The following is a 27617-nucleotide window of genomic DNA, read 5'->3' as shown; positions in this document are numbered from 1 at the left end:
GCTATCGAAATTTTATGGTAACACCCAATTTTTTAATAGCAACTAGCAATTTTATATTTACTTAAAAATGTAATAATATTGAATGCAATTAACTAATTTTTGATGTCTACTTCTATGTATCTATTTTAAAATTATTGTTGTTGTTTTTACTCTTTATATAATTTTTCTAATACTGCATCTATTTCTTTGTTTTTTTTATACTATTTTAATACTATTTCTTAATTTTAAATATCGTGTTGTGAACGTCTTAAATTTATAATTTGTAAAGTTTATTTTATGTAAAATAAATAAATTTGAATTTTATTGGTAAGATAATATAAAATGTACAAAAGGCAAGCATGTCGATTTTCAAGCAAATCAAGTGTAATGTATTCTTGCTTTTTGTGTAAAGTTTTAAGCTCTTTGTTGTGTTAAAAACGCTAGATTTAACGCTATAATAATATTATTTCAGACACAAATTTTGCATGTTAGATTAAATTATACAAAAATGCATGATTTGACGTGAAATAATTACAACATAAAAATAACTTTTTATATACAACGTTTTAAATTTTCTGTTTAATCATATAAACTTGACTTGCTAGCTTAAACGATCAAAAAAAATTGTACTTGATAAAAATCATACTGAAATGTCATTTTGATTTCCATAGTAACGCACGTATATATTAATAATTTAGTTGCTAGGACCCCAGACGCCTAGCAACTAATAATAGTAGATTGGATTACGGATTTCTTCCGAAATAACTTTTCATACAAAACAAAATTAACTGAAATTGAATTCAATTCTACTTAAAGATGGCTAAAAGTATTAAAAAAATGCATTGGCACTGTGTCCTGATATATTCTAAAAGTTTCAAATGTCTAACTAATCGGGAAGTTAGTTAAAAATCGATTGCAAGATTTGTACTTGATAAACAACCACCAGACAAATAAGAATACGACCTAATAAAAACGTTGTAAAATACTAAGTAAGCAACGCTGCTTCTATATTATTATTTTATATGATACTAGCAATTGTCCACGTTTCGTCAGTATGAAAAAGTAGATAATATGCACAATGAAGAATAATAGTATCTATCCGCTATCTATATTTTCAATACCTAACCGAGTCAGTTGTGTCACAATATAATGAAAAAGTTTACTATAATCAATAGTATACGTTAAAATCTGTCTAAGTTTCACCAATATTAATCTAGTAGTTTTTGAGTAGGTAGTTAAAGACACAAACAAACAGAGAGTTAAATTTTGTTATTATTACAAATTTGAATAGATGGCTCGTGAATGATATCTAATAATATCATATTTATGGATAGATAATAATATTATATTTAGAAATATCCTCCTAACTATGTAGCTACTGTTATAATTTATAATATTCGGGATAAATACAAAATTGTTTTACGTTAACTTAGAGAGAAAATGAATTATTTTAATTACGAAACCGTGGTTACATGTTCAGGCATAAATCTATCCAAGCAAATGATAACAGATGCTTAACTATTATTATGAAACCCGAGACAAACTGAACATAATAGCTCGTTTCTTTTGTCTTGGGGTTTTCCAAGAAAACTGTTGTATATAATATTTTATTATCTTGATAATCCGTAACAACTAACAGGTCAATGAGCTAACCCTTTCACAGTTTTCTATGTTGAGAAGGGTTATGTCAAAACCTTATTTAATAAATTTACGTAGAAACTTATAAAGTGATTAATAATACTGTTATAATTTATGTCATGAAGAAGCAATAGATAAATGTAATTTTGATAAAAAAAATGCTTCTTGAAGTATAAAAAAAGATACATAAGTGTACAAATTTTATATTTAGATAAAAGTTTGTAATGTTTTCATGTATAATATAAAGGTTCAAAGGTTTAACATTACCATAACAATATTAATATAAACATAAAACATAAGCGTGAAGTTCGACAGTTTTGACATAATATGACGTAGTTAGAGCGACGCTGAGCAAGGAAAAATGATGTTATAGGCTTCATGTAGGAGAAGATATAAATAATAATGGTAACAATAATTAAATTTACCTTATGTAAATCTTGCATACTCGTTTTAACGTTAAGTTTTTTCGCTATAATTGCCAACATAGCTATTCATTTATTTACGACAATTAAAAAAATATTGCCGACGCCAAAAGAAAACACAAATGTGATTTTCTTTAATTATTTCAAAAAGTAAATTGACGGCACCTATTTTTTACTTTAATCTAGAAACTGACCACGATAAATAGATGAGAAAAAAATATTTGACATATTAACGTTTTGTTGAAATGAAATTTTATTGTATTGAATTGCCTCCAAATTTATTATATACCTACTGCATTGTATCGCAAATGTATTATGTATTCAAGTGTTTATGGAAATCAAATAATATTTTTTTTTATTAAATATAAAGTAGGTGTCTGGTCTGGTAACTACATTTATGTATAAGTATCATAAAATATATTTTTTTATCGTTGAACTACGTATTTTTATTCGACTAGGTAAGTTGCCAACTGCTAGGCAATACTGTCAAAAAAGTCGTCACATTAGAATCGCTTATACGTTTTGGAAAAATAAACATTCTGAAATAAAATCTATACCGCTGTCTAGATAAAGGAGACCCCTAACCATTGATATACTACTAGATGAGAAGTTCCCATACAAGTGTCATTTTAAAAATGTACCACAAAATTTATTATGAATATCGTCTTATAATATTTCCTTGTAGTTATAATGCGTTAAGACCGTTAACATAGATTCCCGAATTTCACCGGTATTGTCCTGGCTGTAAAACTAAATTTGCGTTCTTGGAATAGTGACCCTAAGGGTATCTGCAACCTAAAGCTTGCAAACTACCAAAAATTCATGTCTGAGCGGACAGAGCAAATCGTCATGCGCTGACTATTAGTTAGAGTAAGATGCAAGCTAGATTGGGCTTACTCATAGTTATTGCCAGGTCGTTTTCGAGACAAATTTTGAGTGAGCTTATATCGAGTTAAGTCCGCTGATATTAAAACAGTAAGTTTTAACACTGGCCGAGTCGCTGAAAATCGGGCGTCATTTTAAGAAGCATATGATTCATCCAGTAGTATATCAATGCCCCTAACATTAAATATCAGTTTTTAGCCGGTCGAACTATATACGCACCAACTGCGTTCCAGTAACCATTTTATGACTATAATTTTGTAATACCTCAACTGAGATTTTTACAACTAAAAAACTCACTGACCAATAGCAAAATTTCATTGATAGCATTCCTATGTAAAATTACGATGAAATTAAATATACCCATTTTGTTAAAAAAAAGCATTAAGATCTTTTGACTAAATGGGATTTGAGCAAGCTTTCTGTGTGAGTGCTTTCAACTGATTAAACTACCGATTCAACTGTCTTTCTTAAAAATATTATCTAAAAACTACGCCACTTGAGGTATTTTAAATTCCGTACAAAAATGACCACAGAAATCTCCACAGTATAATATTTTTAATATCCGCATAACAAAGTTGTCACAGCATTTTTATTTACTTACTTGTAATATTTTAACTTTGGTCCAGTAAAAAAATAATACATAAGACATGAAGTCAAAAAGTATCTCTAGGGTACACGCGTTTTCACAAGTTTTTTTACACGTTGTAACAATTTAATTATACCTGGGTTAAATTAAAATTTAAAGCTATGTTCAAAAATATTTCAGAAAAACACAGTGCGGGAAATTATGTGCGTAATTAAAATCTAAAAGTACTATATTATCATGAATTGCTTTTTAAATAGATTTTAAGTATTATGTCAAATATTATTCTAGTGTTTGTCTTTTATTTTCTACTAACTAAAGTAACCAACTTTGCAAGGGGTTTCTTTGTTAATCGATACACAATTATCTTAGTTAGCGAAATAATAACATTTTTAATCTGAACTATTTATTTTATTCAACGAATAATTCACAAGATTTAAGAATGTACCATTCTAATTATTGAACATTCATCATTTTGAAAAACACTTCTGAGAAAATATATTATAGAAAAAATCTTTTTTTTTTTGAAAAAAGTTAGACACCCGGCAGGATCGAGCCTGCATCTTCTCGGTTTACGCCCCAACCGCGCATTATCCACTATGCTACGAGGTTATTCTCTTAAATGTTAATTAATAAAAATTATTAGCAAGTATGAGTAAGTTACATCATAAAATATTGGAGAAATCCGTGACGTCGGTTGGTAATTGAAATAATAGGTACCTACTTTGATTTAATAAATAAAAACCGATCGCCAATAATAGCTTGATTTGGAAGAACGCTGATGAGCAGGTATTAAAAGGCTAATGGTTAAAGTTTGTCGGCATTAGTATGTCATCTCATATCATAGTTGATAATGCGCGGATTGGGGAGTAAACCCAGGAGATAAGGGTTCGATTCCTGCCGGGTGTTTTACTTTTTTCAAAGAAAACCATTTTTTCTATTGGTTATAATATATTTTCTCAGAAGTGTTTTTCAAAATTATGTATGTGAAACGATAGCAATTAAAAATTTCAATATAAAATCAACTATACAGTGTATCAACACGGAATTGACAGCTTTAAACGTCGAAAAAAGGAACGTCATATTAAAATTGAATCTAAAATATCAACATCGTTTGTAAAAAGCATATTAACGGCCCACATGCTCGTCGTAGGTCAAAATTGAGTTTTTATTGTATTTTCAAACCATGATCCTGGGCACTCCTTAAACGTTGTAGATAATCTATTTATATCATTTTAAAGCCTTATTATCCTTTATAGTTATTTTAAACATTTGATGACTGCATAAAGTATTTTTGTTACATAAAATAGTATTCTTTTGAACCTCTCGCTCTAATGTTTTAGAATATAGTCATATTTCGGTACATAACTATGCAGTGGTGTTAAGATTTTTTACATTTATTAATTTTTAAACGCATTTATAAAACCATTAGTATAATTTATCACGAGATAATTTTTGTAAAATATTCACGATAAAAAATTATATCGATAATTTCTGTGATCCCAAATTTGACAAGAATTAGGCATTTTATTATTCAAAAAATCGGCAAGATTAACACATTTGAAGATGATTCTAAAGATACTCATTATAAGCTATGTTTTTGACCATTTAAGTGTGATAAACATCTTATGAATAATGATTGCTTTATAATAATTATTGACCTAAGAATAAGGTAGTGTTTTTTTGAAATACGCCATTTCTTTTGTCATTCCCCAGTGGTTAAGCTACAACATACGGCCGTAGCCATAAATTGACAAACTATAATTAAAGTAGGGAGTAAAATGATATTGACGCGCGTGTTTAAACATGTTTCAAAAAAATAGTTTCAGATCGAATATTTTGGTTTATATTTAAACTTATTTCAAGAAATGGCATATTTTCTCAATTTACACACTACTATTCTACCGTATTAATATACAGACCAACATCGGATTCATCCTTCGAATTCGATTTACACAAAACTTAAAACCATTCTTTGAAAAAGTTAGAACTTTGGTGACGGGTTGTTATACAAACTTAAAATAGAAGTCTACTGTGTATGTATATGCCACCCCAACAAACACAAAGAATATATTAATCAAAGAATAATTAACACTTCAAACGTAACATTATATAAATAATTTAATTTAGATGGGGGGTTTCATAATAAAATTTAATTAGTATCCCACAAACCAACCTTATTTCGTCAGTCAAAGAATTAAATAATAATTATCTTGCATATTAAATAATTGAATTTTGTATTAAAACCTGTGAAAACTCTTAGGCCTAACGTAGCAATGTTTCATTAAAAACCGCACTCTTATATTCATTAAAATCGTCCACAGTTTCCCCCGCTGGTTTTCCCGCCAAGTATTTTCAAATAACAAAAGGAAAACGTGAAAATGCTAACTAGCTATTGCGTTGAAATAATGAGTACATTTCAACAATAGCGTTTTGCAAATGGGGCTACAATGTTTATCTAGCTGAGGTTTTACTTTGAATTTATTATCATAGCGATACGTTTTAAATGAATCATTATAATAATGAATGCTGATAGTTATCAAATGGATTTATATGAGAATCCATGAGTATCTGCATATATAAAAAACGTTTATTTAAAAGCTTTTTCTCAAGAATTATATTCAAAATATTCATGAAAAGTAAATTGTTTTTAATACTTTGCTAACTGTATAATAAAGTAATATTTAACTGAGCTTATCAGTACCAATTGACGATGAAACACTCAAAGTTAGTACGGCAAAGTTGAATCTATTTCAATATCTTTTAAACATCTCAATAGCTTTTAATATATAACAGTATTTCCATTTTATTTTGCATGTATTTTAAAGTACCTATCAAAACTAGTATTAATATGCGAAAGCTTTCGGCTACAACAAAAGAGAGCTTTATGAACTTTTAGTATTACAAATACTCGATGGTGATAATGAAAAGTTTTCAGTATGGGTGAATTGGTTGGCATAGAAAAAAATATTTATTACGTTATAACATTGCAATCTTTGGTAGCTATTTTGACAATGTAGGTATACAATATATTTTAACAATTCCGTACGCGATTTTTGTGTTATTTTTTTTAATATCCTAAGCAATTACAGTTTAGTGTATTTTGGTGTAGATTTTCTACAAAATTATATGCAATATAAAATGACTTGCAGCTGATTTCATCATTAATACTTTGGACGCTGAAGACGTACTTGGCGCGTAATGACCAGGCGGCCGATCGATGTAATTAACGTGCATTTTAAAGGTGGTATTAAAAAAATCATTATCTAGTCAGCAGCAAATGAGTTAACATTAGAAAATATTCATAACATCCCTGCCTTTCAGCTAATGTGTGTTATCATTATTTTTAACGATGTACTTATATATTTTTTCGACCACATTCGAAAACATACGTTTTAGGAAAAAAAAAGAAATATAAGAATTAAGTTGGTACATTTATTTCTGATTTTTATAAATTATGTATATTTAATAAAGATTGCAACATTTTAAAATTATATATAGTATTCATTTAAATATTATCAAACGAGCTTACTTCTTTCTATATATATAACCATGTAATAAAACACGTATTATATATGAAAATAAAAAGAACTACATAAATACTGACATATTGTTGTTTTTATTTAATAAAACGCAATTTTTGTATAGTACTTATTCCACTTTTAATTATTATATTAGAACCGGTTTCCTCCACCTCAGTGGGACATTTTCAACTCAACAAAGTTGAAAATGTCCCACTGAGGCGGACGAAACCGGTCCTAATATATTAATTAAAAGTGGAATAAGTACTATAAAAAATGCGTTTTATTAAATAAAAACAACAATACAATGCAGTTCCACCATGAATTGACAGTTAACAAAATAAAAGAAAAAATACTGACATATTTGTAAACATTCGTTATTCGATTACAATATTAATGTGAATTTTTATTTATGACAATAATTTGAAATGAGAAGTACAATATTTAAGAATTACGAATTATTTAATGTAATAACATGACTTATAAAAGTCTAATTTAAAAATACTTATGATATATCAGAAAAATCAGTATGTTTGATAAATGGTATGTATCCTTGGCATTCCCAAGTTTTAATAAGAAATGCTCCATTGCAAAATGATGCGTAGGTATATTAAGCCCCAAATGAAAAGATAATTTTAATTAAAAAATGTTACTCCAAAGACTAAACAACCCTGACACTATAGATCTAACTTAGTAATTTTATTAAAAATTGTAGCTATCTGTTGACAAAATTTGAAAATATCCTCAGTTGCGTAGGTGTTGAGAATTATTCACCGAGTTGGACCGTTTATGGTTAGAAAATTCACCCGGTAAGTGAAAAATATTTTTTGTTCGAATCTGAGACGTTCCAATTTTTTAAAATAATAATTTATCTAAAATGCATCTGAGGATGTTCTTATCTATATAACAAAATATTAAGCTGGAATGATTTGACGGTTAGAAAATTTAAATAAAAGATGCTTTTATAAGCCATTTAATATGTGGACAACTTAAATATTTATATGCAAGGAGATAATTTTATTTATTGAATCTTTAGATACAATTAAGATATTTTTTTAATTTTTAATATAAACAATGATGAATCCATTATAACTACATATGTCATTGCAATGGCGAATGGTGGAGCTAGGCTGTTAACATTCAACATATTATATAGTGTACATTAAATTTTGTTACTCATACGTTTTTGTTTTTATTGAACTAATACTACAATTTACAAATGGTGTAGGTTAGTTTTTGAAAACCAAATAAACCCTGCCATAATAGTTTTGGTATATTTTGGACGATGGACCTTTTTCATTCATATGTATTGGTTTTCGTTGAATTATAAATACATATTACACATGTTGTTGGTTATTTTTCTAATAAAGCCCTGCCTAAACCAAACTATGATAGATAAAAAATATTATTCTACGAGGAGGGTCAATAATTCCTTAGAAAAAAGCATTAAAACAGTTTTTATTTTTGTATTTTTTTTTAATTTCTCAACATAATCTCCTTGGAGCTCAATACACTTGGTTAGACGTTTCTCAATTTTTTTTAAACCGTCAGAAAAATAAGTTTTCGGAAGGTCCTCAAAATAAGCATTTGTCCGATCGATGACTTCTTCATTTGAAAAAAAACGTTGTCCACTTAGCCATTTTTTTAAGTTTGGGAAAAGGAAAAAGTCACTGGGGGCTAAATCTGGCGAATACGGTGGGTGGTCGACCAATCCAAACTTCAATTCTTCAATTTTAGCCATTGATCGTAAACATGTGTGAACACGGGCATTGTCCTGATGAAAGAGGATTTTTTTCCTGTTTAAACGAGGCCGTTTTTCTTCAATTTTGTTTTTTAGCTGGTCCAATAAAGATGCATAATAATCCCCTGTTATTGTTTTTACTTTTTCCAAATAGTCAACGAAAATAATTCCACGTGCATCCCAAAATACAGTAGCCATAACCTTACTAGCTGATTTTACGGTTTTCGCCTTCTTTGGACATGGTTCGCCTTTCGCAATCCACTGCTTTGACTGTTCTTTCGTCTCGGGAGTATAGTGGTGTATCCATGTTTCATCTACAGTCACAAAGCGACGAAAAAAATTATCCGGATTGCGTTGCATGAGCGACAACAGGGCTTTAGAGGCCACCACCCTATTGCGTTTATTGTCGACTGTGAGCAAACGCGGCACCCATCTTGCAGAAATTTTTTTCATGCCCAATTTGTCATGTAAAATAGAAATGACGCTACCTTTTGAGATCCCTGTAACCTCAATTATCTCACTCAACTTTAATCTTCGGTCACTTAACACCATATCGTGGATTTTATTGATCATTTCTGGTGTAGTCACCTCTACAGGACGTCCTGAGCGTGGTTCATCCTTTGTTGATGTACGACCACGTTTAAATTCATTTAACCAGTTATAAATAGTTGCAAGTGAAGGAGCAGATATGCCGTGAACTAAATCCAACTCATTTTTTATTTCCTTTGCTGTTAACCCTTTTATATTAAAATGTTTAATAACAGCTCTAAACTCAATTTTCTCCATTTTCCATTTTTCCATTTTCCACAAGCAAATTTTTTTTTTAAATGTACGAGAAACACACAACAACCCGACCAATCTGATTGAAACTTCGCAGCATACTGAATCGGTAGTGCCGCTGCATGAAAACAAACCGCTTACAGTACTAGTCGCGCCACCTGTCGGCTTTTCTAAGGACTTATTGACCCACCCTCGTATCTATAAAATATCTAAAATTATGCATGACTTAATGGCATAATTTTAGATATTCTATAGTATTTTTTGACTATTATCTATTATGGTTTGGTTTCGCAGGGTCTAATGGAATTAAAAAAAAACTAACCAACATCATTTGTAAATTGTAGTCTCATTTCAATGAAAACAAATACGTATGACTGACAAAGTTTAGTGTAGGTACACTATTAATGGCGGATCTTAACAGCCTTCCTCCAACCTTTGCCGCTCCGTCATTGTCATAGATTAATACGATTTTTTTACCCATTTCATCGGTGTCAGCTAAATATGTAATATAAGTGTAGCGTTTTAAAAATTAAGTATAACATATTATAAATGCTAACACTTTATATTATATTTAGTTAACATTAATGCGATAAACAAAGCAAACGCCACTGATATATTATATTACAGGAACCAAATGTAAAGATTAGTACTCATGCTTGCTAAACTTCACCATTTGAATGAAACCTGTGTTGTTAAATAATTTGTATTTAAAAAATTAAAACTTTCATTGGACATTAGTACTCTTATATATTATGTTTACGAGGACTGCAGGTGAAAAAAAATATATCCATACGTAAACTGTTCACAATATTTTCTGATTTTTCACCTCTGTAATATGAAGATACAAAGTAATGTAGGTTCTGTGCACCCCTCTGCGATGTCATTGTCATAAATCTTAATTTATTGAACATAGTCAAATAATCAGATTACTGAGATATATGTATTTTATTGGTGATTGTCTTTAACAATTTAAAGCATTTCAAAGTACGACAATAATGGATCTAAGGCTATATACGTTAGAATTTTATTATTTTGTTTGTGTGACTTCCGTTACTTACTTTGATACGGATTATGAGACAATAAGATTATGTGACAGGGAGGCTTTAGCGCCCTTTCGCTGTACCATGATGTACTAAATACTTTATATTAGTATCTGTCTTATCGTATCAACTTCGAGGATATTGTCTTGTTTATTTTAATCATACGCATTTTCTTAAGAAGATTTGAGCAAAGAGTAATAGTAAGAGCAAAAAGTAGGTATATAATATATACATATTATATATATGATGGAATGAGAGAATTATACGATTTTTTTATTACAACATTATACATCAATAATTATTGAAGAACGATGTCACTAATGATACAATCATGATAATGCGTCGGTGAGACTTGTATGTCAGTGCATTATTATGAAAGGGATAACTTTATAATATAAAAGGCTGGTTTAACTTTTATAATGTTTTTTAAAGTTCATGCCATTTTTGTCGCAGATTGATGAATTGAGTTCCCACCGGCCGCAGAAAGTTATCTAAGAACACATGGTTGTACCACAATGATATTACAGAAGAAATCAACAAGAGAATGATGTCTGCGAATAAATGCTACTTTGGTCTGTTAAGACATTTTAAGTCCCGCTTACTATCTCGCCGAACTAAAAGCACTCTTTACAAGACACTTGTAAAGCCAGTGCTCACCTACGCATCGGAAACCTGGACATTAACTCTGTGAAATGAACGAGCCCTGAACATCTTTGAAAGAAAAATTCTCCGCCGTATATATGGACCGATCAGGGATGGCACCAATTGGAGGAGAAGATATAATGCTGAGCTCTACGGGCTTTACAAAGATTGCAGCGCAGTTCAATCAATTAAGATTGGGAGACTGCGATGGCTAGGTCATGTGCACCGTATGAATGACAATGAACCGGCAAAGAGAGTGATGTCCAGCAATCCAATAGGACGTAGAAGAAGAGGGAGGCCAAAAATTCGCTGGTTAGATGGAGCTGCCAGTGACTGCCGTATTCTAGGGGTACCAAATTGGAAAGCGGCCACACTGGATAGGGACAGGTGGAGGGAACTATTGGAGGAGGCCAGGATCCACACCGGGCTGTCGCGTCCCTGATGATGATGATGACATGGTTGTACTATGTAAGTCCCTATATTATATTCAATTATTATTATTTATTTAATACTAAATATAATATTTACTTACACAAAATTTAAGAATTTATGCATGACAGCAAAAAACTAGGTACTGAGAAGAGTGAAGAGATCTACGAAAGGCCTAGGCCCAGCACTGGATTAATCAAACTAGCTTTTTCTCCAGATAGAAGGATATTGTTGGTAACATGTGAAATTTTGAACTACACATTCAAAAATATGAAGAAACATGACTTAGAATAGTCGCAGAAACTTAATTTAAAAATATCTTAAGCGACGCAGATATGCAAGATTAGTTTGATAGTTTATGGATAAAACACTTACCTGTGGGTCTATTCTATGCTTATCGACCGCTAAAGTGATAAAGTGAAAAATATTATCACACTTAGGGTAGGTTTGTATCAAAATATTAGCACTTATTGTAACAATTACACGAAGCCGGTTTTTATTGTTGCAATAAGTGCTATATTTTAACAGCACCTATCTTGCTGCTGTTAAAATATCGCACTTATTGCAACAATAAAAACCGGCTTCGTGTAATTGTTACAATAAGTGCTAATATTTTGATACAAACCTACCCTAAGTTTGATACTATTTATCAATTTAGTGTTCGATAAGTATAGAATAGACCCACTGGTAAGTGAAAATTATGTGTTAATTATTGATTATAGTTAGATCGACTAAAATATTCATGCTACAAAGTTTTAAAACCGTCAACTGAGAAATTGGAATAATTTGATAATATCTTGTATATTTTAGATAATAAGAGGCTCAAACAGCCATTATAGTAGTAGTTAAAATTAAATTAAAGTACTTTTTATTCACAAAACATAATATATCATGTTTTCAATTACGTATATTTGTATACTGATAAAACAAATTGACAGCAAAATAAATTTGACAAAAAATATCCGTAAAACAAACGAAGAAGGGAAGGATGTGAGATACCTCAATAAAGTATCGAATTAAGTCACCAAGAAAACCTTGCATCTTTACAGATTACATGAGTCAAGCATTTAAAACAGTAGTACTATAACAGGAAGAAAGAAAAAAGTAGCGTTGTATTAACAAAGAAACCATTTGTAATTTTTCTTTTCGTTTTAATGACTTTTTTATGAAAGCGATGATTAAAAAACGTAGAAATAGTACAATAACTATGGAATCAGTATTATCTTAGTATAAAGACCTATGCTTGATTTCCATTTGCTTTAGATATTACGTTACATTATATAAATTAATTTACATATAATATATTCATTGAGTTGTTGAAATCTTTGGTATAATATTTATTATCTGTTCGTATATATTAGGCAAAATAGTTTAGTTAAACCTTCAATATTCCGTATTATATAAGCAAAATTCAAATAACATTAATTTTGCGTCAAGAAAGATAGTTACATACTTTAAAACTAATTAGGATTTCACGACACAACAAAATTGGTAGATTAAAAAGTTTCGCTTGACATACTTGCGGCACACTTGTTTAGGAAACACTGGTCTTGGCAGTAGTTATGCTTAAATCCTCATTAAATATTTCCAAGCCATGATAATCTATATTTCTCCCAGGCAGCTCCTAAATAAGTGCAAAGTTGATCACCGCAAAGATAATATTAAACAACTAAATTCATCAAAATCAATAAACACTTCGAACTACATAATAACCGCGCGCCTGTACAGACCATTTACTGCAATGCTAAAAGTGAAGTTATAATATAAACATGACCTGTTGTCCATGTGACGGCAACACATCTCAAACTGTGTGGCATGTCATCAACGACTGCCCTATACTAGAAAGGGAGCGATGGACTCTCAGGACTCGATGTAGACAACATAATCACGAAATTGACCTCCAAAAGCCTCACGAAGCACTAAGCAATAGAACAACACAAGAACACTACACAAAATATTTAATCCTGGCCATAAAGAAAATTAAAGATATAAATGGAGGCACTTAATTAGCCCCACATCAATGCAACCAACCCACCCAACCACCTTGTACGAAAAAGCAAGGGTATGGTTATTATTAAAAAAAAAAAAACCATGACAGTGTGTGCGTGAATGCGATACTTCCTGCTCACCATCAACTCATGGTTAGTGCCTAGAGATCTCCAATCTACCCTACACATCCGAACCACCAAATAACAGTCCATATTTTTTAACCTTGTCCGATCCTAATAAGATCATATAAATTTTTGTGTTTATGATAAATGGATGTTAGCTACTTACTAAACATCTTGAAAACCCTTGAATTCGAATATGGGATCCCATGACATTATAAGCCACCGCGTAAGCTTCTCGGCCATCGTGGGCGTTAACGGTCTTAAACGGCGAAAATACCATTTTGTTAAACGCAAACAGTAATATAGCGAAACTCATACAGTATGTAAGGATATGTTGATTTTAAGCGTCACATATTTCTGAAATAACCATATAGTTTTCTAATGTGTCCCATTCTGGGTGTAAAAATATTACTGATATATTATAATACATATATAATTTTGAAAAACACTTTCTAAAAAATATATTATAACCAATAGAAAAAATCTTTTTGAAAAAAGTAAGCCACCCCGGCAGGGAATCGAACCCTGCATCTCCTGGGTTTACGCCCCGTCTGTCGCATTCACCTCTATGCTACGCAGTGACATAGTAATTGCGACAAATTTTAACTATTGGCTTTTTTACCCAATAATGAGAATGGTACATTCTCAAATCTTGTGAATTATTCGTTGAATAAAAGAAATAGTTAATTATACTATATAATATTTTTATTTTGTTTTAGGCATAATTAAAATAGTTGTTACCTATCTAACAGTGGAGATAGGCTGTTAAGATCCGAAACAAATAGTACACACTAAACTTTATCAGTCAAACGTATTTGTTTTCATTGAACTAAGACTACAATGTGTAGGTACATAATGTTTGTTAGTTTTTTAAATTCAATTAAACCCTGCCTTATCCAAGCTATAGTGGATAATAGTAAGAAAATATTAGTTTAATTATGCGATTAATCTATAGCTGTCAGTATATTATTGTTCAAATATCTATTTTTAATGTATCAAATTATTCGACCGCAATAATAAATCCCCAGCGACTCATATACCGGTAAACAACTGTTTACCTGTGTCAACAGATTGATTGGCGATATTAAATACGGTATCGCAATGGAAAAGTATTCTAATATCCATTCCAAAAGTATCATATAATATTATGACTGTAATAATGAATAAAATTCACAGCTACTCGTATTTAAACCGCTGACTCGTTCAATATATAGATATACTAGAATATAATGTTTAGGTATTACTTTCAACTGTATAAATTACGAATAATGATTTATCAAAATGTCACTCGAATATACGTTTCCAGTCTGTTACCATCGCAGTCTCTATATCGCTTCGCCCAACATAATATGATTGTACCAAGATGCGGACCTCGGATCCGTACCTATCATAAGTTTAGTATTGTAACATAACTGCTGTAACATACTATTGTACCAACCGTTACGCCTAATAAAACTCGCTCCTGCAAACATCTTCGACTTCTTCATCATCATCCTCAACACCATAACCTACGACACATCGACAACTCCCAAAGTGATAACCCACACATCGAACACCACACATAATATCAGATATAGGCAGAACTTAATGAATTAAAAAAAAAACTAACCAACACCATCTGTAATAATATATACTATTAATTCAATGAAACCATATAAGTATGACTGAAAAAGTGTGCACTATTTTTGTTAAACCACCCATATCATACCTAAACCATTATGATTTGGTTTAGGCAGGATTTAATTGAATTTTAAAAATGAACTGGCACCATTTGCAAATTGTATTCTTAGTTCAATGAAAGCAAATAAGAATTACTAACAAATTTTAGTGTGCACTATTTATGTCGAATTTTAACCTACTTCCATCCCTCGCTACTGCTACCCAATATTATTTACTCTTTATACAAATCGACCGTAAGTAGCTAAGTATATAGATAAATATATCAATTAAGCAATTATCAGATTACTAGATGTTTTGGTAAATTAAATTACGTATTTTGAAAAACATCCCTTTTCTCAAAAGGTTCACCGTATGTCACTGATGCCCTCCTATTTTCACAATATTTGTATGTGGCCTTTAACTACTGTTCGTTGTCTTTTAGTAATTTAAAACGTCTGCTACAGTAGATGTAATTAAACAAGTCCTTGTTAATAATACATACAACGACAGATGAGTGCTTATTATGAGAGTGATTATATTTTATTCAACGGAATTAGAAATCAGTTGAATTAGTATTCTGCCAAGATACAAAATGGTATCTTTCTTTGTTATTATGAAAGTGCTCGGAATACTAAACAAATTGCTTTCAGCATAAATGATGATTAGTGGGTTTTGAAAACGTAAATGAATTTTCAATGTTAGCGTCATTTTCTTAAGACGCTACTATTTGTCAAATAATTTATTCATATCTTCATATCGATTTAAGTGAAAAAGTGTGAGAAAATTCCGCAAATTTATTTATAAATATACAAATAATTGTTAGCAACAAATGTAAACATAATACTGCTACCATCTCACCGCTAGAAAAGTAAAATATTTATATTATATATTCGACCATGTCTGTTCTAATTACTTTTAATGAGTTTTGTTAACAAAATGTTAAATAAAACACAATCAGTAGGTAGGTACTTAATCCACTTCTTTTTTCGACCATGTCCCATCCTAATAAGATCATAATATGTGAGCCTCCACAAAGGCTTTGTTTTTACGAGAAATGGATGTCAGCCACTTGCTCAACCTATTAGGTCCATACTTTGACTCATACACAAATTGAAAAACAATATGTGTACTTGTCAGACCCTGGATTCGAACCTGGGACCCAAGACGGTATAAGCCGACGCTTAAGCCACGCGGTCATAGTGGGTGTCTATAAAAGTAAAATACTTAATTAACTTAGTAATTTTATGGGACCATTAATGATAACCTGAGATTTTTCCTGCGTAAAATATTGAAATAAGTAAATATAAACAGAATAAAGAAATTGACTGATTAGATTAGTTTATTTTTCAACAGAGAGCAGTTAGACTTATACGCTTATTTACCCGATTCTCGTATTACCACTCCACTAGTGCTATTTGACTACTTTATCTAGGTAATTGTGATAGAATTGTAAAAGATATGTATCTCATTTCTTTATAGTTTGTATGACTCTATAAAACTGATATCTTTAAATAAACTTATTTTATAACTTTTATCTAACACTAAAAATAAATTCAACTAGTATATTTAATTTACGAGTTAGTTAACAATGTAGTTTTCAATTCTGACAAATAGTTTAACACAGTGAAGATCGGTTTCTTGCGAAAGTTGCAACTTAACTTGCTTTAGTCAGTTATAATTTTGCACTTGATACCTATCCAGGTAACTAGCTAACAAATATACTTTAAAAGAAACCAGCTACAGCGTTATTTATTTGTAAATTATACCATGAAGTATTTCGATAAAATTCTTGTTATATAATACCATTATACTAAAACTACTGAAAACAACCGATGTAAAGAATCAAAAATAAACACTCATATTCACACCTGTTCCATAATTAATTTATTATTTTAATACATGGCCGGTTTCAAAATATTGGAGATTTTCAAGTGGTAATAAAACTAATAATACACACTATAATAGTATATTATTATATTTTATAAACTTATCTGTTACGTATAAAACTTTTATCTGATTGGTTCATCTTTGTTTAGTTTTCTATATTATTAGTGTTCGTATTATAAACGTTAAGTCGTAATATAATCTAATAATATAATAATATAATAAAGTCATATAATGTAAGTTACACGACGTGGGTTAGTAATCGAAGTAATAGGTATCTACTTTGATTTAAGAAATAAAAATCGATTGCCAAAGTAGCTTGATTTGGAAGAGCGCTGATGAGTAGGTATTAAAATTGACCAATAGTTAAAATTTGTCGCAATTAGTATGTCACTGCGTAGCATATTAGTAAATGCTACGGATGGGGCGTAAACCCAGGAGATACAGGGTTCGATTCCCCGTCGGGGTAGCTTACTTTTTTCAAAAAAGATTTTTTCAAAGAGTGTTTTTCAAAATGATGTATGTTAAATGTTAATTAAATGTTTGTTAACAGATGAGTTTATAAATATTGTGTTGTATATTTTTTTCCGATAAAACCGGTATAGTATAAATGATATAATCTAATTGTGGAAAAGGTACAAAGATTCCAATGGACTAGTATAAAACAGAAAAGAATTTGAATTCAAATTTCATCAAGTGGCCTAAATTGACAGTTATAATTTACGATTTTATCAACTACTTTGAGAATTACCTACTGTAGGTAATAGTGATTTAAATACATTTTGCAAACTGATGTCTCAAAATTGTGTAAAATTACATATAATGTGAAGAAGCAACGTTGAACCTAGCTCCGTCGCATGCTATGCTTTCTTTTTAGCAAATCAAACATAATTACTTAGTGGTATAAATCTCAACAGAGTTACAAAATGCTAATATTACCAGGGAATATTCAAGAAGACATGCGACTGGTACGCAATATGTATTTTAAATTAAATTTTGTATGCATTTTGGATGCTTATGTGGAAGTTTTTTTAATATATTTTACGAGATATAGGTCCAACATAAGGCTTGAACAAAAACGAACCATAAGTACGAATGAGAAAGGATTCGGCACGCTTATATCTTCGCAATATGTGTTAGAGTAAGATAAAATTTCTACGACTGAATTAAATATTTTTATACACGTTGCCGGTAAATATTGGTTTGGACGACTACAATTTAAAAACTGTGAGCACGTGTTGCTGAAATTTATTGTTTTCGTCTTAAATATAAAGCGTAATTATTTTTTGTTAATTTAGTAGAAAATATGGTGTTTAAATTTGGTAGCCATACTGAGAAGCAACACGGTGGAACGTTTCATATTTAAGCTAATAATAAATTGAGGTTCTACTTTGCGTTATACACAAGAAACATGGTTTCATTTTTCCAAACAATACCCACTCTCTTTATATTATTACTCTGAGGTCCAACATAATGTGAGAAAATATGTACTCGATTATATTCTGGAAAATAAGTTCCAGCCATGCTTATCCAATTATAATAGGTGAAAATAACCCCTTACTTGGAAATAATTTACATAAAGAAGAGACTGCATAGCTGTATTGTCAATTCCCAGAAATAACATACTAAGAATCAAAACTCGTATATGCCGTGATATAATTTTACCGGGAAACTATTCCCCTAAAGGGGAGGCTTTTCATAACATGTAAAACGCATATTATTTACAGTGATAGTATCTATTAAGGCTTGTCAATATATTGGTTAAGGTTGTTATCTTCTAAGATGGTACAGATTCCATTTAAATTCTTCAGTTGTACTTTTAGCTATATTTTCTAGAGTTCTTTTGTTTTTGCCGATGATTAAAATATTGTTTTTTTTTTTTTTTTAATAAATGTTTTTCCCGTAAATTATTTCTTCGCCTATGCATAGCACTAGCTCCCAGTAAATGTTTTTTTTTTAAATTATTAATAACCATGTCCTTGCTTTTTCGTACAAGCTGGTTGTTAGTAATTTTTGGACAATCACAAACACCCAGGTTTTGAGAAAAACACGTAAATGATTTTTTCATGACCGGGAATCGAACCCAAAACTCTCGGGTGGAAGGCCAGCGCCTTATCCACTGCACCACGAGAGTCACCTCCCAGTAAATGTAACTGCCTTATCCTGACTATATTATAATAAAATAGTGCATTGGATACACGGTGTAATAAAAAAATTCTTGACATAACTATCACTAAATTTAAATTCAAAAGTAAAATTTAAAATCTGTTTTTTAACCATAAAATATATTTTTATTAAATGCGTATTTTTTTACTTTATATATCCTGAAACATTTTTTGATATTTTCAGCCATTAATGATATATAGCTGAAAAAATTTAATATCGTCCATTATCTTCCAAGATGACGACCGTAACATAGCATGTACAAGTGATTATTTTTATTACTGGGGATTAATACTAATGCGTATGCATAATCTCTCTTTTAGGTGAATTATTTTTAAGTGAAACCATAATATGGCTGGACTATCTTGCCGTAAACAAAAATGCTACTCGTATCTAAATCAGCGTAGATTTGTAGACTACTTTGAAGTCGATGGTATACAATTCAATACGTATATTTATAACAGTGCAATAAAGATGTTAAATTGTCACACCGCGTATAATAAAAATGACAATGTAGAATAAATAAGAAAATTTATATATTATCATTAATCAATTACGATGTTTAGATTATTTTAGAAGTAGTTAAATTGGTAAGTATTTATAAATTAATATTTTTTGCATCGGAAACATTAAATGCATTGTTTGTATATTAAACAAATCGAATAACGTTGATTTCTCGCTATGTTTGCCTACATATTATGTGTTATTATTTGTTCTACAATATTCTTTTATTAAATAAATTATAATACAATGAGAAAACCAGTATTTCGGCGATAAATATAGTACGTATTGTATGTAAGTATAGCTTTTAAGTATTTTTCTGTAATGCATACTATACCCCTTTCTCAACTGATAATTGAAAATTTTCCTATCAGAATAACGTGTGTGAGATTCTATTACCTTTCACGGGTGCTAATTGAAAATGTTGTTTTTAGAATTAGGTGTCAAACCGTTTTAGGTAACCCTAGCAAGGTTTTTTTATTTAAATTTTAGTATGAATCCGGAAAATAAATTTTAGAACAGAAGTATGAGATTGTAAAATTCTATATACGAGTATTAAATATACATAATTTGAAAACATCACATGCATATTATATAAATCAGAAAAAATCCGTTTGTAAAAAAAAATATTATACCCGACGGGACTTGAACCTGTATCTGCTGGATTCGTGCCACTATGCTATTCCAATTAAGCTACGAGCATCTTACTCAATTATGATGATTTTAGATTTTAACTAGTAAGTATTACATGAAACGTTTATCGAATTGCGTTATAATCTTGGCTATCGGTTTTAATATATAAAATGAAGGTAGGTATAAAGTAATTCTTTTATTATTAACCGACGTCATGGATTACTCCATTATTTAAGTATTAGCTAGTCTAAGTACGTTATAAAAACTTAATTGGAAAAACATAACGGCGAGAATCCAGCCAATACAAGTTCAAGTCCCGTCGGGTGTATTTTTTTTCTACAAAACAATTTTTTCTAGTGTGTTTCTAGCATGAGATGATTTGAAATTATGTAAAAACAAGTATGAGGCTTAATAAAAATCAATAGAAATTTAATCATTGATCTTATGAATCCATTTTCAGTCTCAATTATATATACATATCTGCATATCACATATCAGAAGACTTTTCTTAAATATTTTTTTATGAAAATAATTGTTAAATAGGTTCCACTCGGAAAATAGGTTCCACTAACCAAATATTTCGTTTTTCTGGGAGTAAGGAAATAATTATTTTTTCATTAGTTTATTATCAGCATACATCGGGACCGATTTTATTAGATTAACTATGACCCATTTTCTTCCGGTCATCTTAGTTTATTGACAGTATAACAATTTATATGATTATCTTCTACATTATAGCGGTAATAAAATAAGTTAGTTACCCATAATATTTATAATATAACCAAAAAACTAATTTACTTTTTAATCGAACACTGAGTCAAGGTTTAAGAATAGTATTTGTTTATTTGGATAACCTTAGCTAAAAAACAGTTTTAAAATTAAATTAGTTTTGTTGTTAGTGAGATTAAAAATATATTTTTACTGACTTTGCAATGAAGATTGTTCTGTAAGAAGGATACTTGGACCACTTAATCGCTATTTGTCTTCAAATTCCATGTATTCAAATGATATGTTTTTGAGGGTTGAACATGAATTAACTCTACATTTATTGTATCTAGATGAAGGCTATGTTTCTAGTTTTACAACGGAAAATTGAAGGGTAGACGGAAATAAAGATTATTATCACAATAATTCCGTTTGGAGATGTGAAAAAACTTAATATCTTCCTTGTTATATTATTTATTAAGCAGAAAAATTAATGGTATCTCACACCTCAGTTTAATATTATTTACAATCACAATTTAGTCTTGCTTAATATATATTTTTTGAAAAAAAAATAATTATATATAAATATAGTTATTTTTTAAAATGTTTGTGACAATGATGTGTCTTTTGAATTTCAATGTTTCCTTTCTGATGTCAGTATTTAGACAATGGTTTTTATTTTATTTTTATAAATATGCCATGTAATAGCTTACAAAATTTTCTCCACAATGGAATCATTAATAATATATTTTTATGGTTTTCCTTGATTTGTTAACTTTCTTTCCATCCGCCTTTCAAATATTAACTAGTTGATAGTATTTCTGCATATCAATCATTTACATCTTGCCATAATACGTCGGAATGAAACAATTTTATTATACCTCTACTTTTTAAGTTTTTCATTATATGCATTATGTATAACTTCTTTAGAAAATTTATTTCTCCAATATAATAGACGTTAACAAAATATATTCGATTGTGCTATACATTTCTTGGACCAAGTAAAATGTTAAAAGTCGCACTGTTATGAGTGAAGATAGTGAAAAAGAATGATGAATTTCCAAGATGAGTGGTGAAATATTTACTGTGTAAAAATTTTGTAATTAAAATACGTTTAGATATCTGTTTTTCTTGAAACCATTGTAGTTTATATTAAAAATAAATAATTTTGAAAAATCATAGAAACCAAACTAGATTCATAGAAAAAGAGTGAAATTATACTAACAACTAAGTTATCCGATATGAATGCGGAACAAGCTATAATAAATAATCAAAGTAATTATTTTACTGAAATGATTATAGACAGCGTTAGGTAATAACCGATTTTTTTAATGACGTTTATGCACTTACAAATGATTAATAGCTAAATTAATATATTTTTATTGAACACAGAATAAACACAAGATTTAACGGCATTAAATTTAATGTGATAAACATTCTACGAATAATGTTTGCTTTATAATAATTATTGACCTAAGAATAAGGTAGTATTTTTTTGAAATACGCCATTTCTATTGGCATTTCCCAGTAGCTAAGATACAACATACGGCCGTAGCCATAAATTGACAAACGATAAATGAAGTAGGGAGTAAGATCATGTTAACGCGCGTTGTTGAACATGTACTTAACCGTTTTTTTTTTTAAGTTTTACTAATAGTTTTATAAATGCTTTTAAAAATTAATAATTATAAAAAATCTTTACACCACTTCACATGGACGTACTGAAATATAACTATATTCTAAAACATTAGAGCGAGAGGTTTAAAAAAATACTATTTTATGTAATAAAAATACTTTATGCAGTCATCAAATGTTTAAAATAGATATAAAGGATAATAAGGCTTCAAAATTATGTAAATAGATTATCTACAACGCCCTTAAGAAAGTTCGATTTATAATGAAAATTTTATAAACATACTTATTAGACAAAAATACTACAAAAATCTTGTATATTTAGTAATAAATAAAAAATATAAGGAATAATTTAATTGCTTGTAATACGTCTTATTGTTCAGCAATGTTGAGTTAATGAATACTTATAGTATGCTCAATTTTTAAAAACTTAAAATAATGAGATGTGTAATGATTCTATTGAGATATACAGCGCCGTCAAAGAGTCGTGCGTATTGAAAACAAATCCCGGGTCGGAATTGTTTTTTTAATGTGCCTAGAGCATGGACCTAAAATGTTGAGCAAGTTGGAAAAATAAATGAAATCTTATTCAGTCTACAAAGGTGCGTGCTTATATCATTATTTCATCCTATATTTTGCGTATACAAGATAATTATACGTAGAAATAAAAATATGTAATAGCACTAATTCGTGTTCATTTATAATGTAATAGCTGTGAAGCAGATAGGTACTATAAATCTCAACTAACCATTAGCTACTATGATGTCCTAATGGAACCTTATGTTTGGTTTACTAAAAAAGAATGCACAAGGATTATTGGAGCATTTTTCAAGTAAACCAGTCGTCGGATTTCATCTTATAGAAGGTTTCTGAATCAGTATCAGTATAATAGTTACTTACCGCCATGTACCGATCTATCAAACGTACATCGCCGACGCAAAATAAGAGTTATTTAAAAAAAAAAAACTGTTCGAAATGTATGTGAGGTGATATTAGTATAAAAAAATGTCGCAGTATATATTATTATAAAATACTAAATGATGTATTTTAATTTTTTAGCATTTCGTTTTTGCCTATTTTTCGTAAACTTATATACCTACGCATAAGTCAAAAAGAATAAATTTCAACCGTTATTTTTAACAAAATTTAGCTTCAGAAGTCTTTCGATGTCAGAATAAAATAATATTTTGCTCCGTAATGCTAGCAAAATAATTCTCATTATTATCATTGATGATTATTTTATAAAGTTAATGATGTCATTAAAAAAAATTCTGTCAACAAATGTAATTTAAATGTAGATACTGACAGACCTTTAAACAATATTGTTTTTTTCTTCTGTTTTTCTCTATCAACAAATTATTCTAAGAAAAACTGGTAAAGATTGTATTATAATTTTATACATAAAAGCTTTTTTATATATATTTTTTTCCTCCTACAATTTAAAGTGAAATGGCGTAATTTATTTCAAGCATTCAAGCATTAGCAAAGCACTGAATAATACATTTTTTAACAAATCTATCAAACTACTCGAATGTTAAATAAATGTTTTTTTTATATAATAATTGAATAACCAACTTTTTAAAGCAGCTATTATTTTGTTTTAACTATTTTTATGATAATTTACAATAATAAATAATTCAATTCTCAAATTAAAAAGCTATGTAAATTTTTACAAAGAAAGTATTTTTTACGTATTAAAACTTCATATTATGGACAATATTTTTATTTAAATAATACATACTAATATAATTCCGTATATTAACTCAATATATTATAACGAAGAGTAGACAATTTAAAATTAAAATTATCCGTATTCGAAATAAAAAAATATCCATTTGTAATAATATGTACGTTACAGCATTACTAGTATATGCCATTAAATATAATATAAAAAAGGACATAGAAGATTTCAATAATGTAATTTTTTGATTAAAATAATATATTCTTGAAGAAATCTAATCCTCATAGCTAAATTTATTTGAATAAATTTCAATATTATATAATTTTACCATAACATGAAATAGTATAATATAATAATATTTAAAATATCATTTATTATTTTATGTTCAATATCAATATGTAAACTTTGCTGTATTTTATCATAAAAAAATAAAACTACCCTATTATTTTAAACTATTATTATGGAATCTTTGAAATAAATCAAAATTACATTTATTTTCAAAATTAATTTCTTAAAAATGAATATCTTCATATTATGTACCGAATATTATTTAATATTACATTATAAATATTGTATTCAATTTAATATGACATTGATATTATTTATCTGAAAATAACCTATTTAATAAAACCATAGAATATAGTATTTTTCCTGAAAATTCTGGGATTTTTTATCTACTTATAAATTTGATTTAAAAAAAATGCATTTACGTTTTAAAATATCATTGTAACTATTTAAATATTTTTAATACGTGTACAGATAAAATACATACGAAATAGAAATATGAAGCACGTAATTGTTTTTTTAGATAAAATTATATAGCGACGACAATGGGAGCCAAAGTTAGATGACAAATAAACTGTATTGAAAGAAACAACAATCATTTTCTACTCTATACTTAATTTATATTAAAAGTCTGAGAAATTAAAAACAAAATCAGTTATAATATTATAGTAACAGTAAAACATATTATTAAAAAAATAATTTATATACTTAGTAATATTTTAAGTAATAGTTAAAAAAATAAAATAAAACTCACCTGTTGAAGAGAAGACTGTACGCACCGCCTCGTTCAACTGACTTGAAATGAAATATTTTTAATAAATATGAACAAAACTGCTAAAATTTACAGTAAGTAAAAAAAAAGATTAAAATTTTATAAGCTCGAGCAGGTATTCGAGAGAAACTGTAGCAGTTAAGAGAGTGTTACGAACGGCTACTGTGCAATCGTCAAGTGACAACGAATGATCGTCTCCTCTCCTTATATAGACCGCTACGCCTCTACGGCTCTACGCTTCTACGCATTTGTAGGAGTAAGGTAACTAACACTGCGTGGAGAGTATAGCGTATGTCAGCAGTCCTCTAAAATTATCATTCGAATTTTAAAACGTTTAAATATTACATAATATCAAATAAAGTATTGTTTTTAACAATCATGAATTATCACAAATTAATCTCGAAAAGATTCAATATTTACACCTAAATAATATTCTATCTCTCACATATTATGATGAAATTCTTATTTCAAAAATAATTATTGTAATCAATACCTAGCCAACGATTTCTTGCTATTTAAATTTAAATATATACATATGTGATATTCTTTATTAAGCATCTTTTAGCATACCTAAAAGCTCCATGGAGAGTCTCACTAGAAAAATAACGTAAATAGAATCGTAAGTTTATTAAAAAAAACTTGAAATTACTCAACTCAACTGCAAAAAGTATATATTGTTACTTCTTACACCGTAAATAACATTTGATAAAAATAATTGATTTGAATATTTGGTTAAATAGATTGAATATATAGTCTTTTATCTACCTATTAATAATACAACAACCGCAAAGTAAAAAAATGAAATTTTAAAAAATCCTGGCATGAAAAATATATATGACTAAGCATCAAATATACGCAGACGACGTCTAAAGTCAGAAAAAGAAGCGATATATTAATTATTGTTATTATTTTCATCAGAGCGTCTTGTTAGACCATGTCCGATCCTAATAAAAGGTCATATGGGTCTCCACATAGTGGTGGTTTGCATTAACAGATTCTTTTACAAGAAATGGATGCCAGCCACTTGCTCAATCTAGTGGATCCATACTCTGACTCATACACAAATTAAAAAACAATAATATGACGTGTTCTTGTCAAACCCAGGATTCTAAGTAGGGACCCACGATGTTATAGGCAACCGCTTAAGCCACGCTGCCATCGTGAGTGATCATTACGTCTTAGTAAAAGCTAACTTATCGTTGAAATATCTGCATTTGGCCTTTAATTTTTGTATATGCTCATTTTTTTGCAGTGGTTAATTTTCTGTGTACAGGGAAAGACAACAATTCACTTTGAGAAACACTGGCATATTTTACCACCCCCTACGAATGCAGGCCTACATCTGAGGGCGTCACTTTTCTCTGACGTACAACGACTTTGATTCTAACTGCTCTTAATTACAATTTAAAAAGTTGAAACGATTTTAGGGCACAGTATGTATTTTGTAAGCGTTTACCTTTACCTGTTATTATGTGAATAACATACTCATAGGGGTTGTATTACCGTGCATAAAGTTTGTCATTTGTTTGATTTAATGTCGTTTTTGCTCAGGATTTGGATGTCATTAATAATAAAACCTTGTTAGAATTTGTAACGTAAAACGTTATACAATGCTTTCCATCAAAATTAAAATAACCTTACCATTCATTGTTTTTTTCATTTATGAAAAATATCTGAAAATATATTTGTTTCATAATTAACTAAAAAGAATTTTTTAATGGGCTTAATGTGAAATATTCAGTTTTTTTTATGTTTCTCTGAAAAACTGTTCAATATATTTATATTCCTTTTTACAGTGAATAACCGTCACTGAATAAGGCATTCATCTCATTAATACCGATTCGAAAGCTCAAAAGTGTCCACAGTTTCACAAAAAATGTCATCTTTATAAATTGTCAAATGAGAAGTGATGTTCTTTAGAGGTGGGTAGG

General features: G+C 29.2%; 1 protein-coding gene across 1 annotated transcript in view; it reads right to left on the bottom strand.

Annotated features, from left to right (window-relative positions):
* AstC (Allatostatin C) overlaps positions 1–25853 on the bottom strand; it is a 91887-nt gene extending 66034 nt beyond the window's left edge. The window contains exon 1 of the mRNA XM_085944681.1: positions 25669–25853. The gene's annotated coding sequence lies outside the window, so the exon portion shown is untranslated. The remainder of the gene's footprint in view (positions 1–25668) is intronic.
* Positions 25854–27617: the final 1764 nt, after the last annotated feature.

This window comes from Rhyacophila brunnea, unplaced genomic scaffold, assembly GCF_057557595.1.
Source record: "Rhyacophila brunnea isolate RB1 unplaced genomic scaffold, BYU_Rbru_1.0 scaffold_17, whole genome shotgun sequence".
In the NCBI taxonomy this organism is placed as follows: Eukaryota; Metazoa; Arthropoda; class Insecta; order Trichoptera; family Rhyacophilidae; genus Rhyacophila; species Rhyacophila brunnea.
The sequence above is the reverse complement of the archived record's forward strand: the minus strand, read 5'-3'. Positions and strand labels throughout refer to the sequence as shown.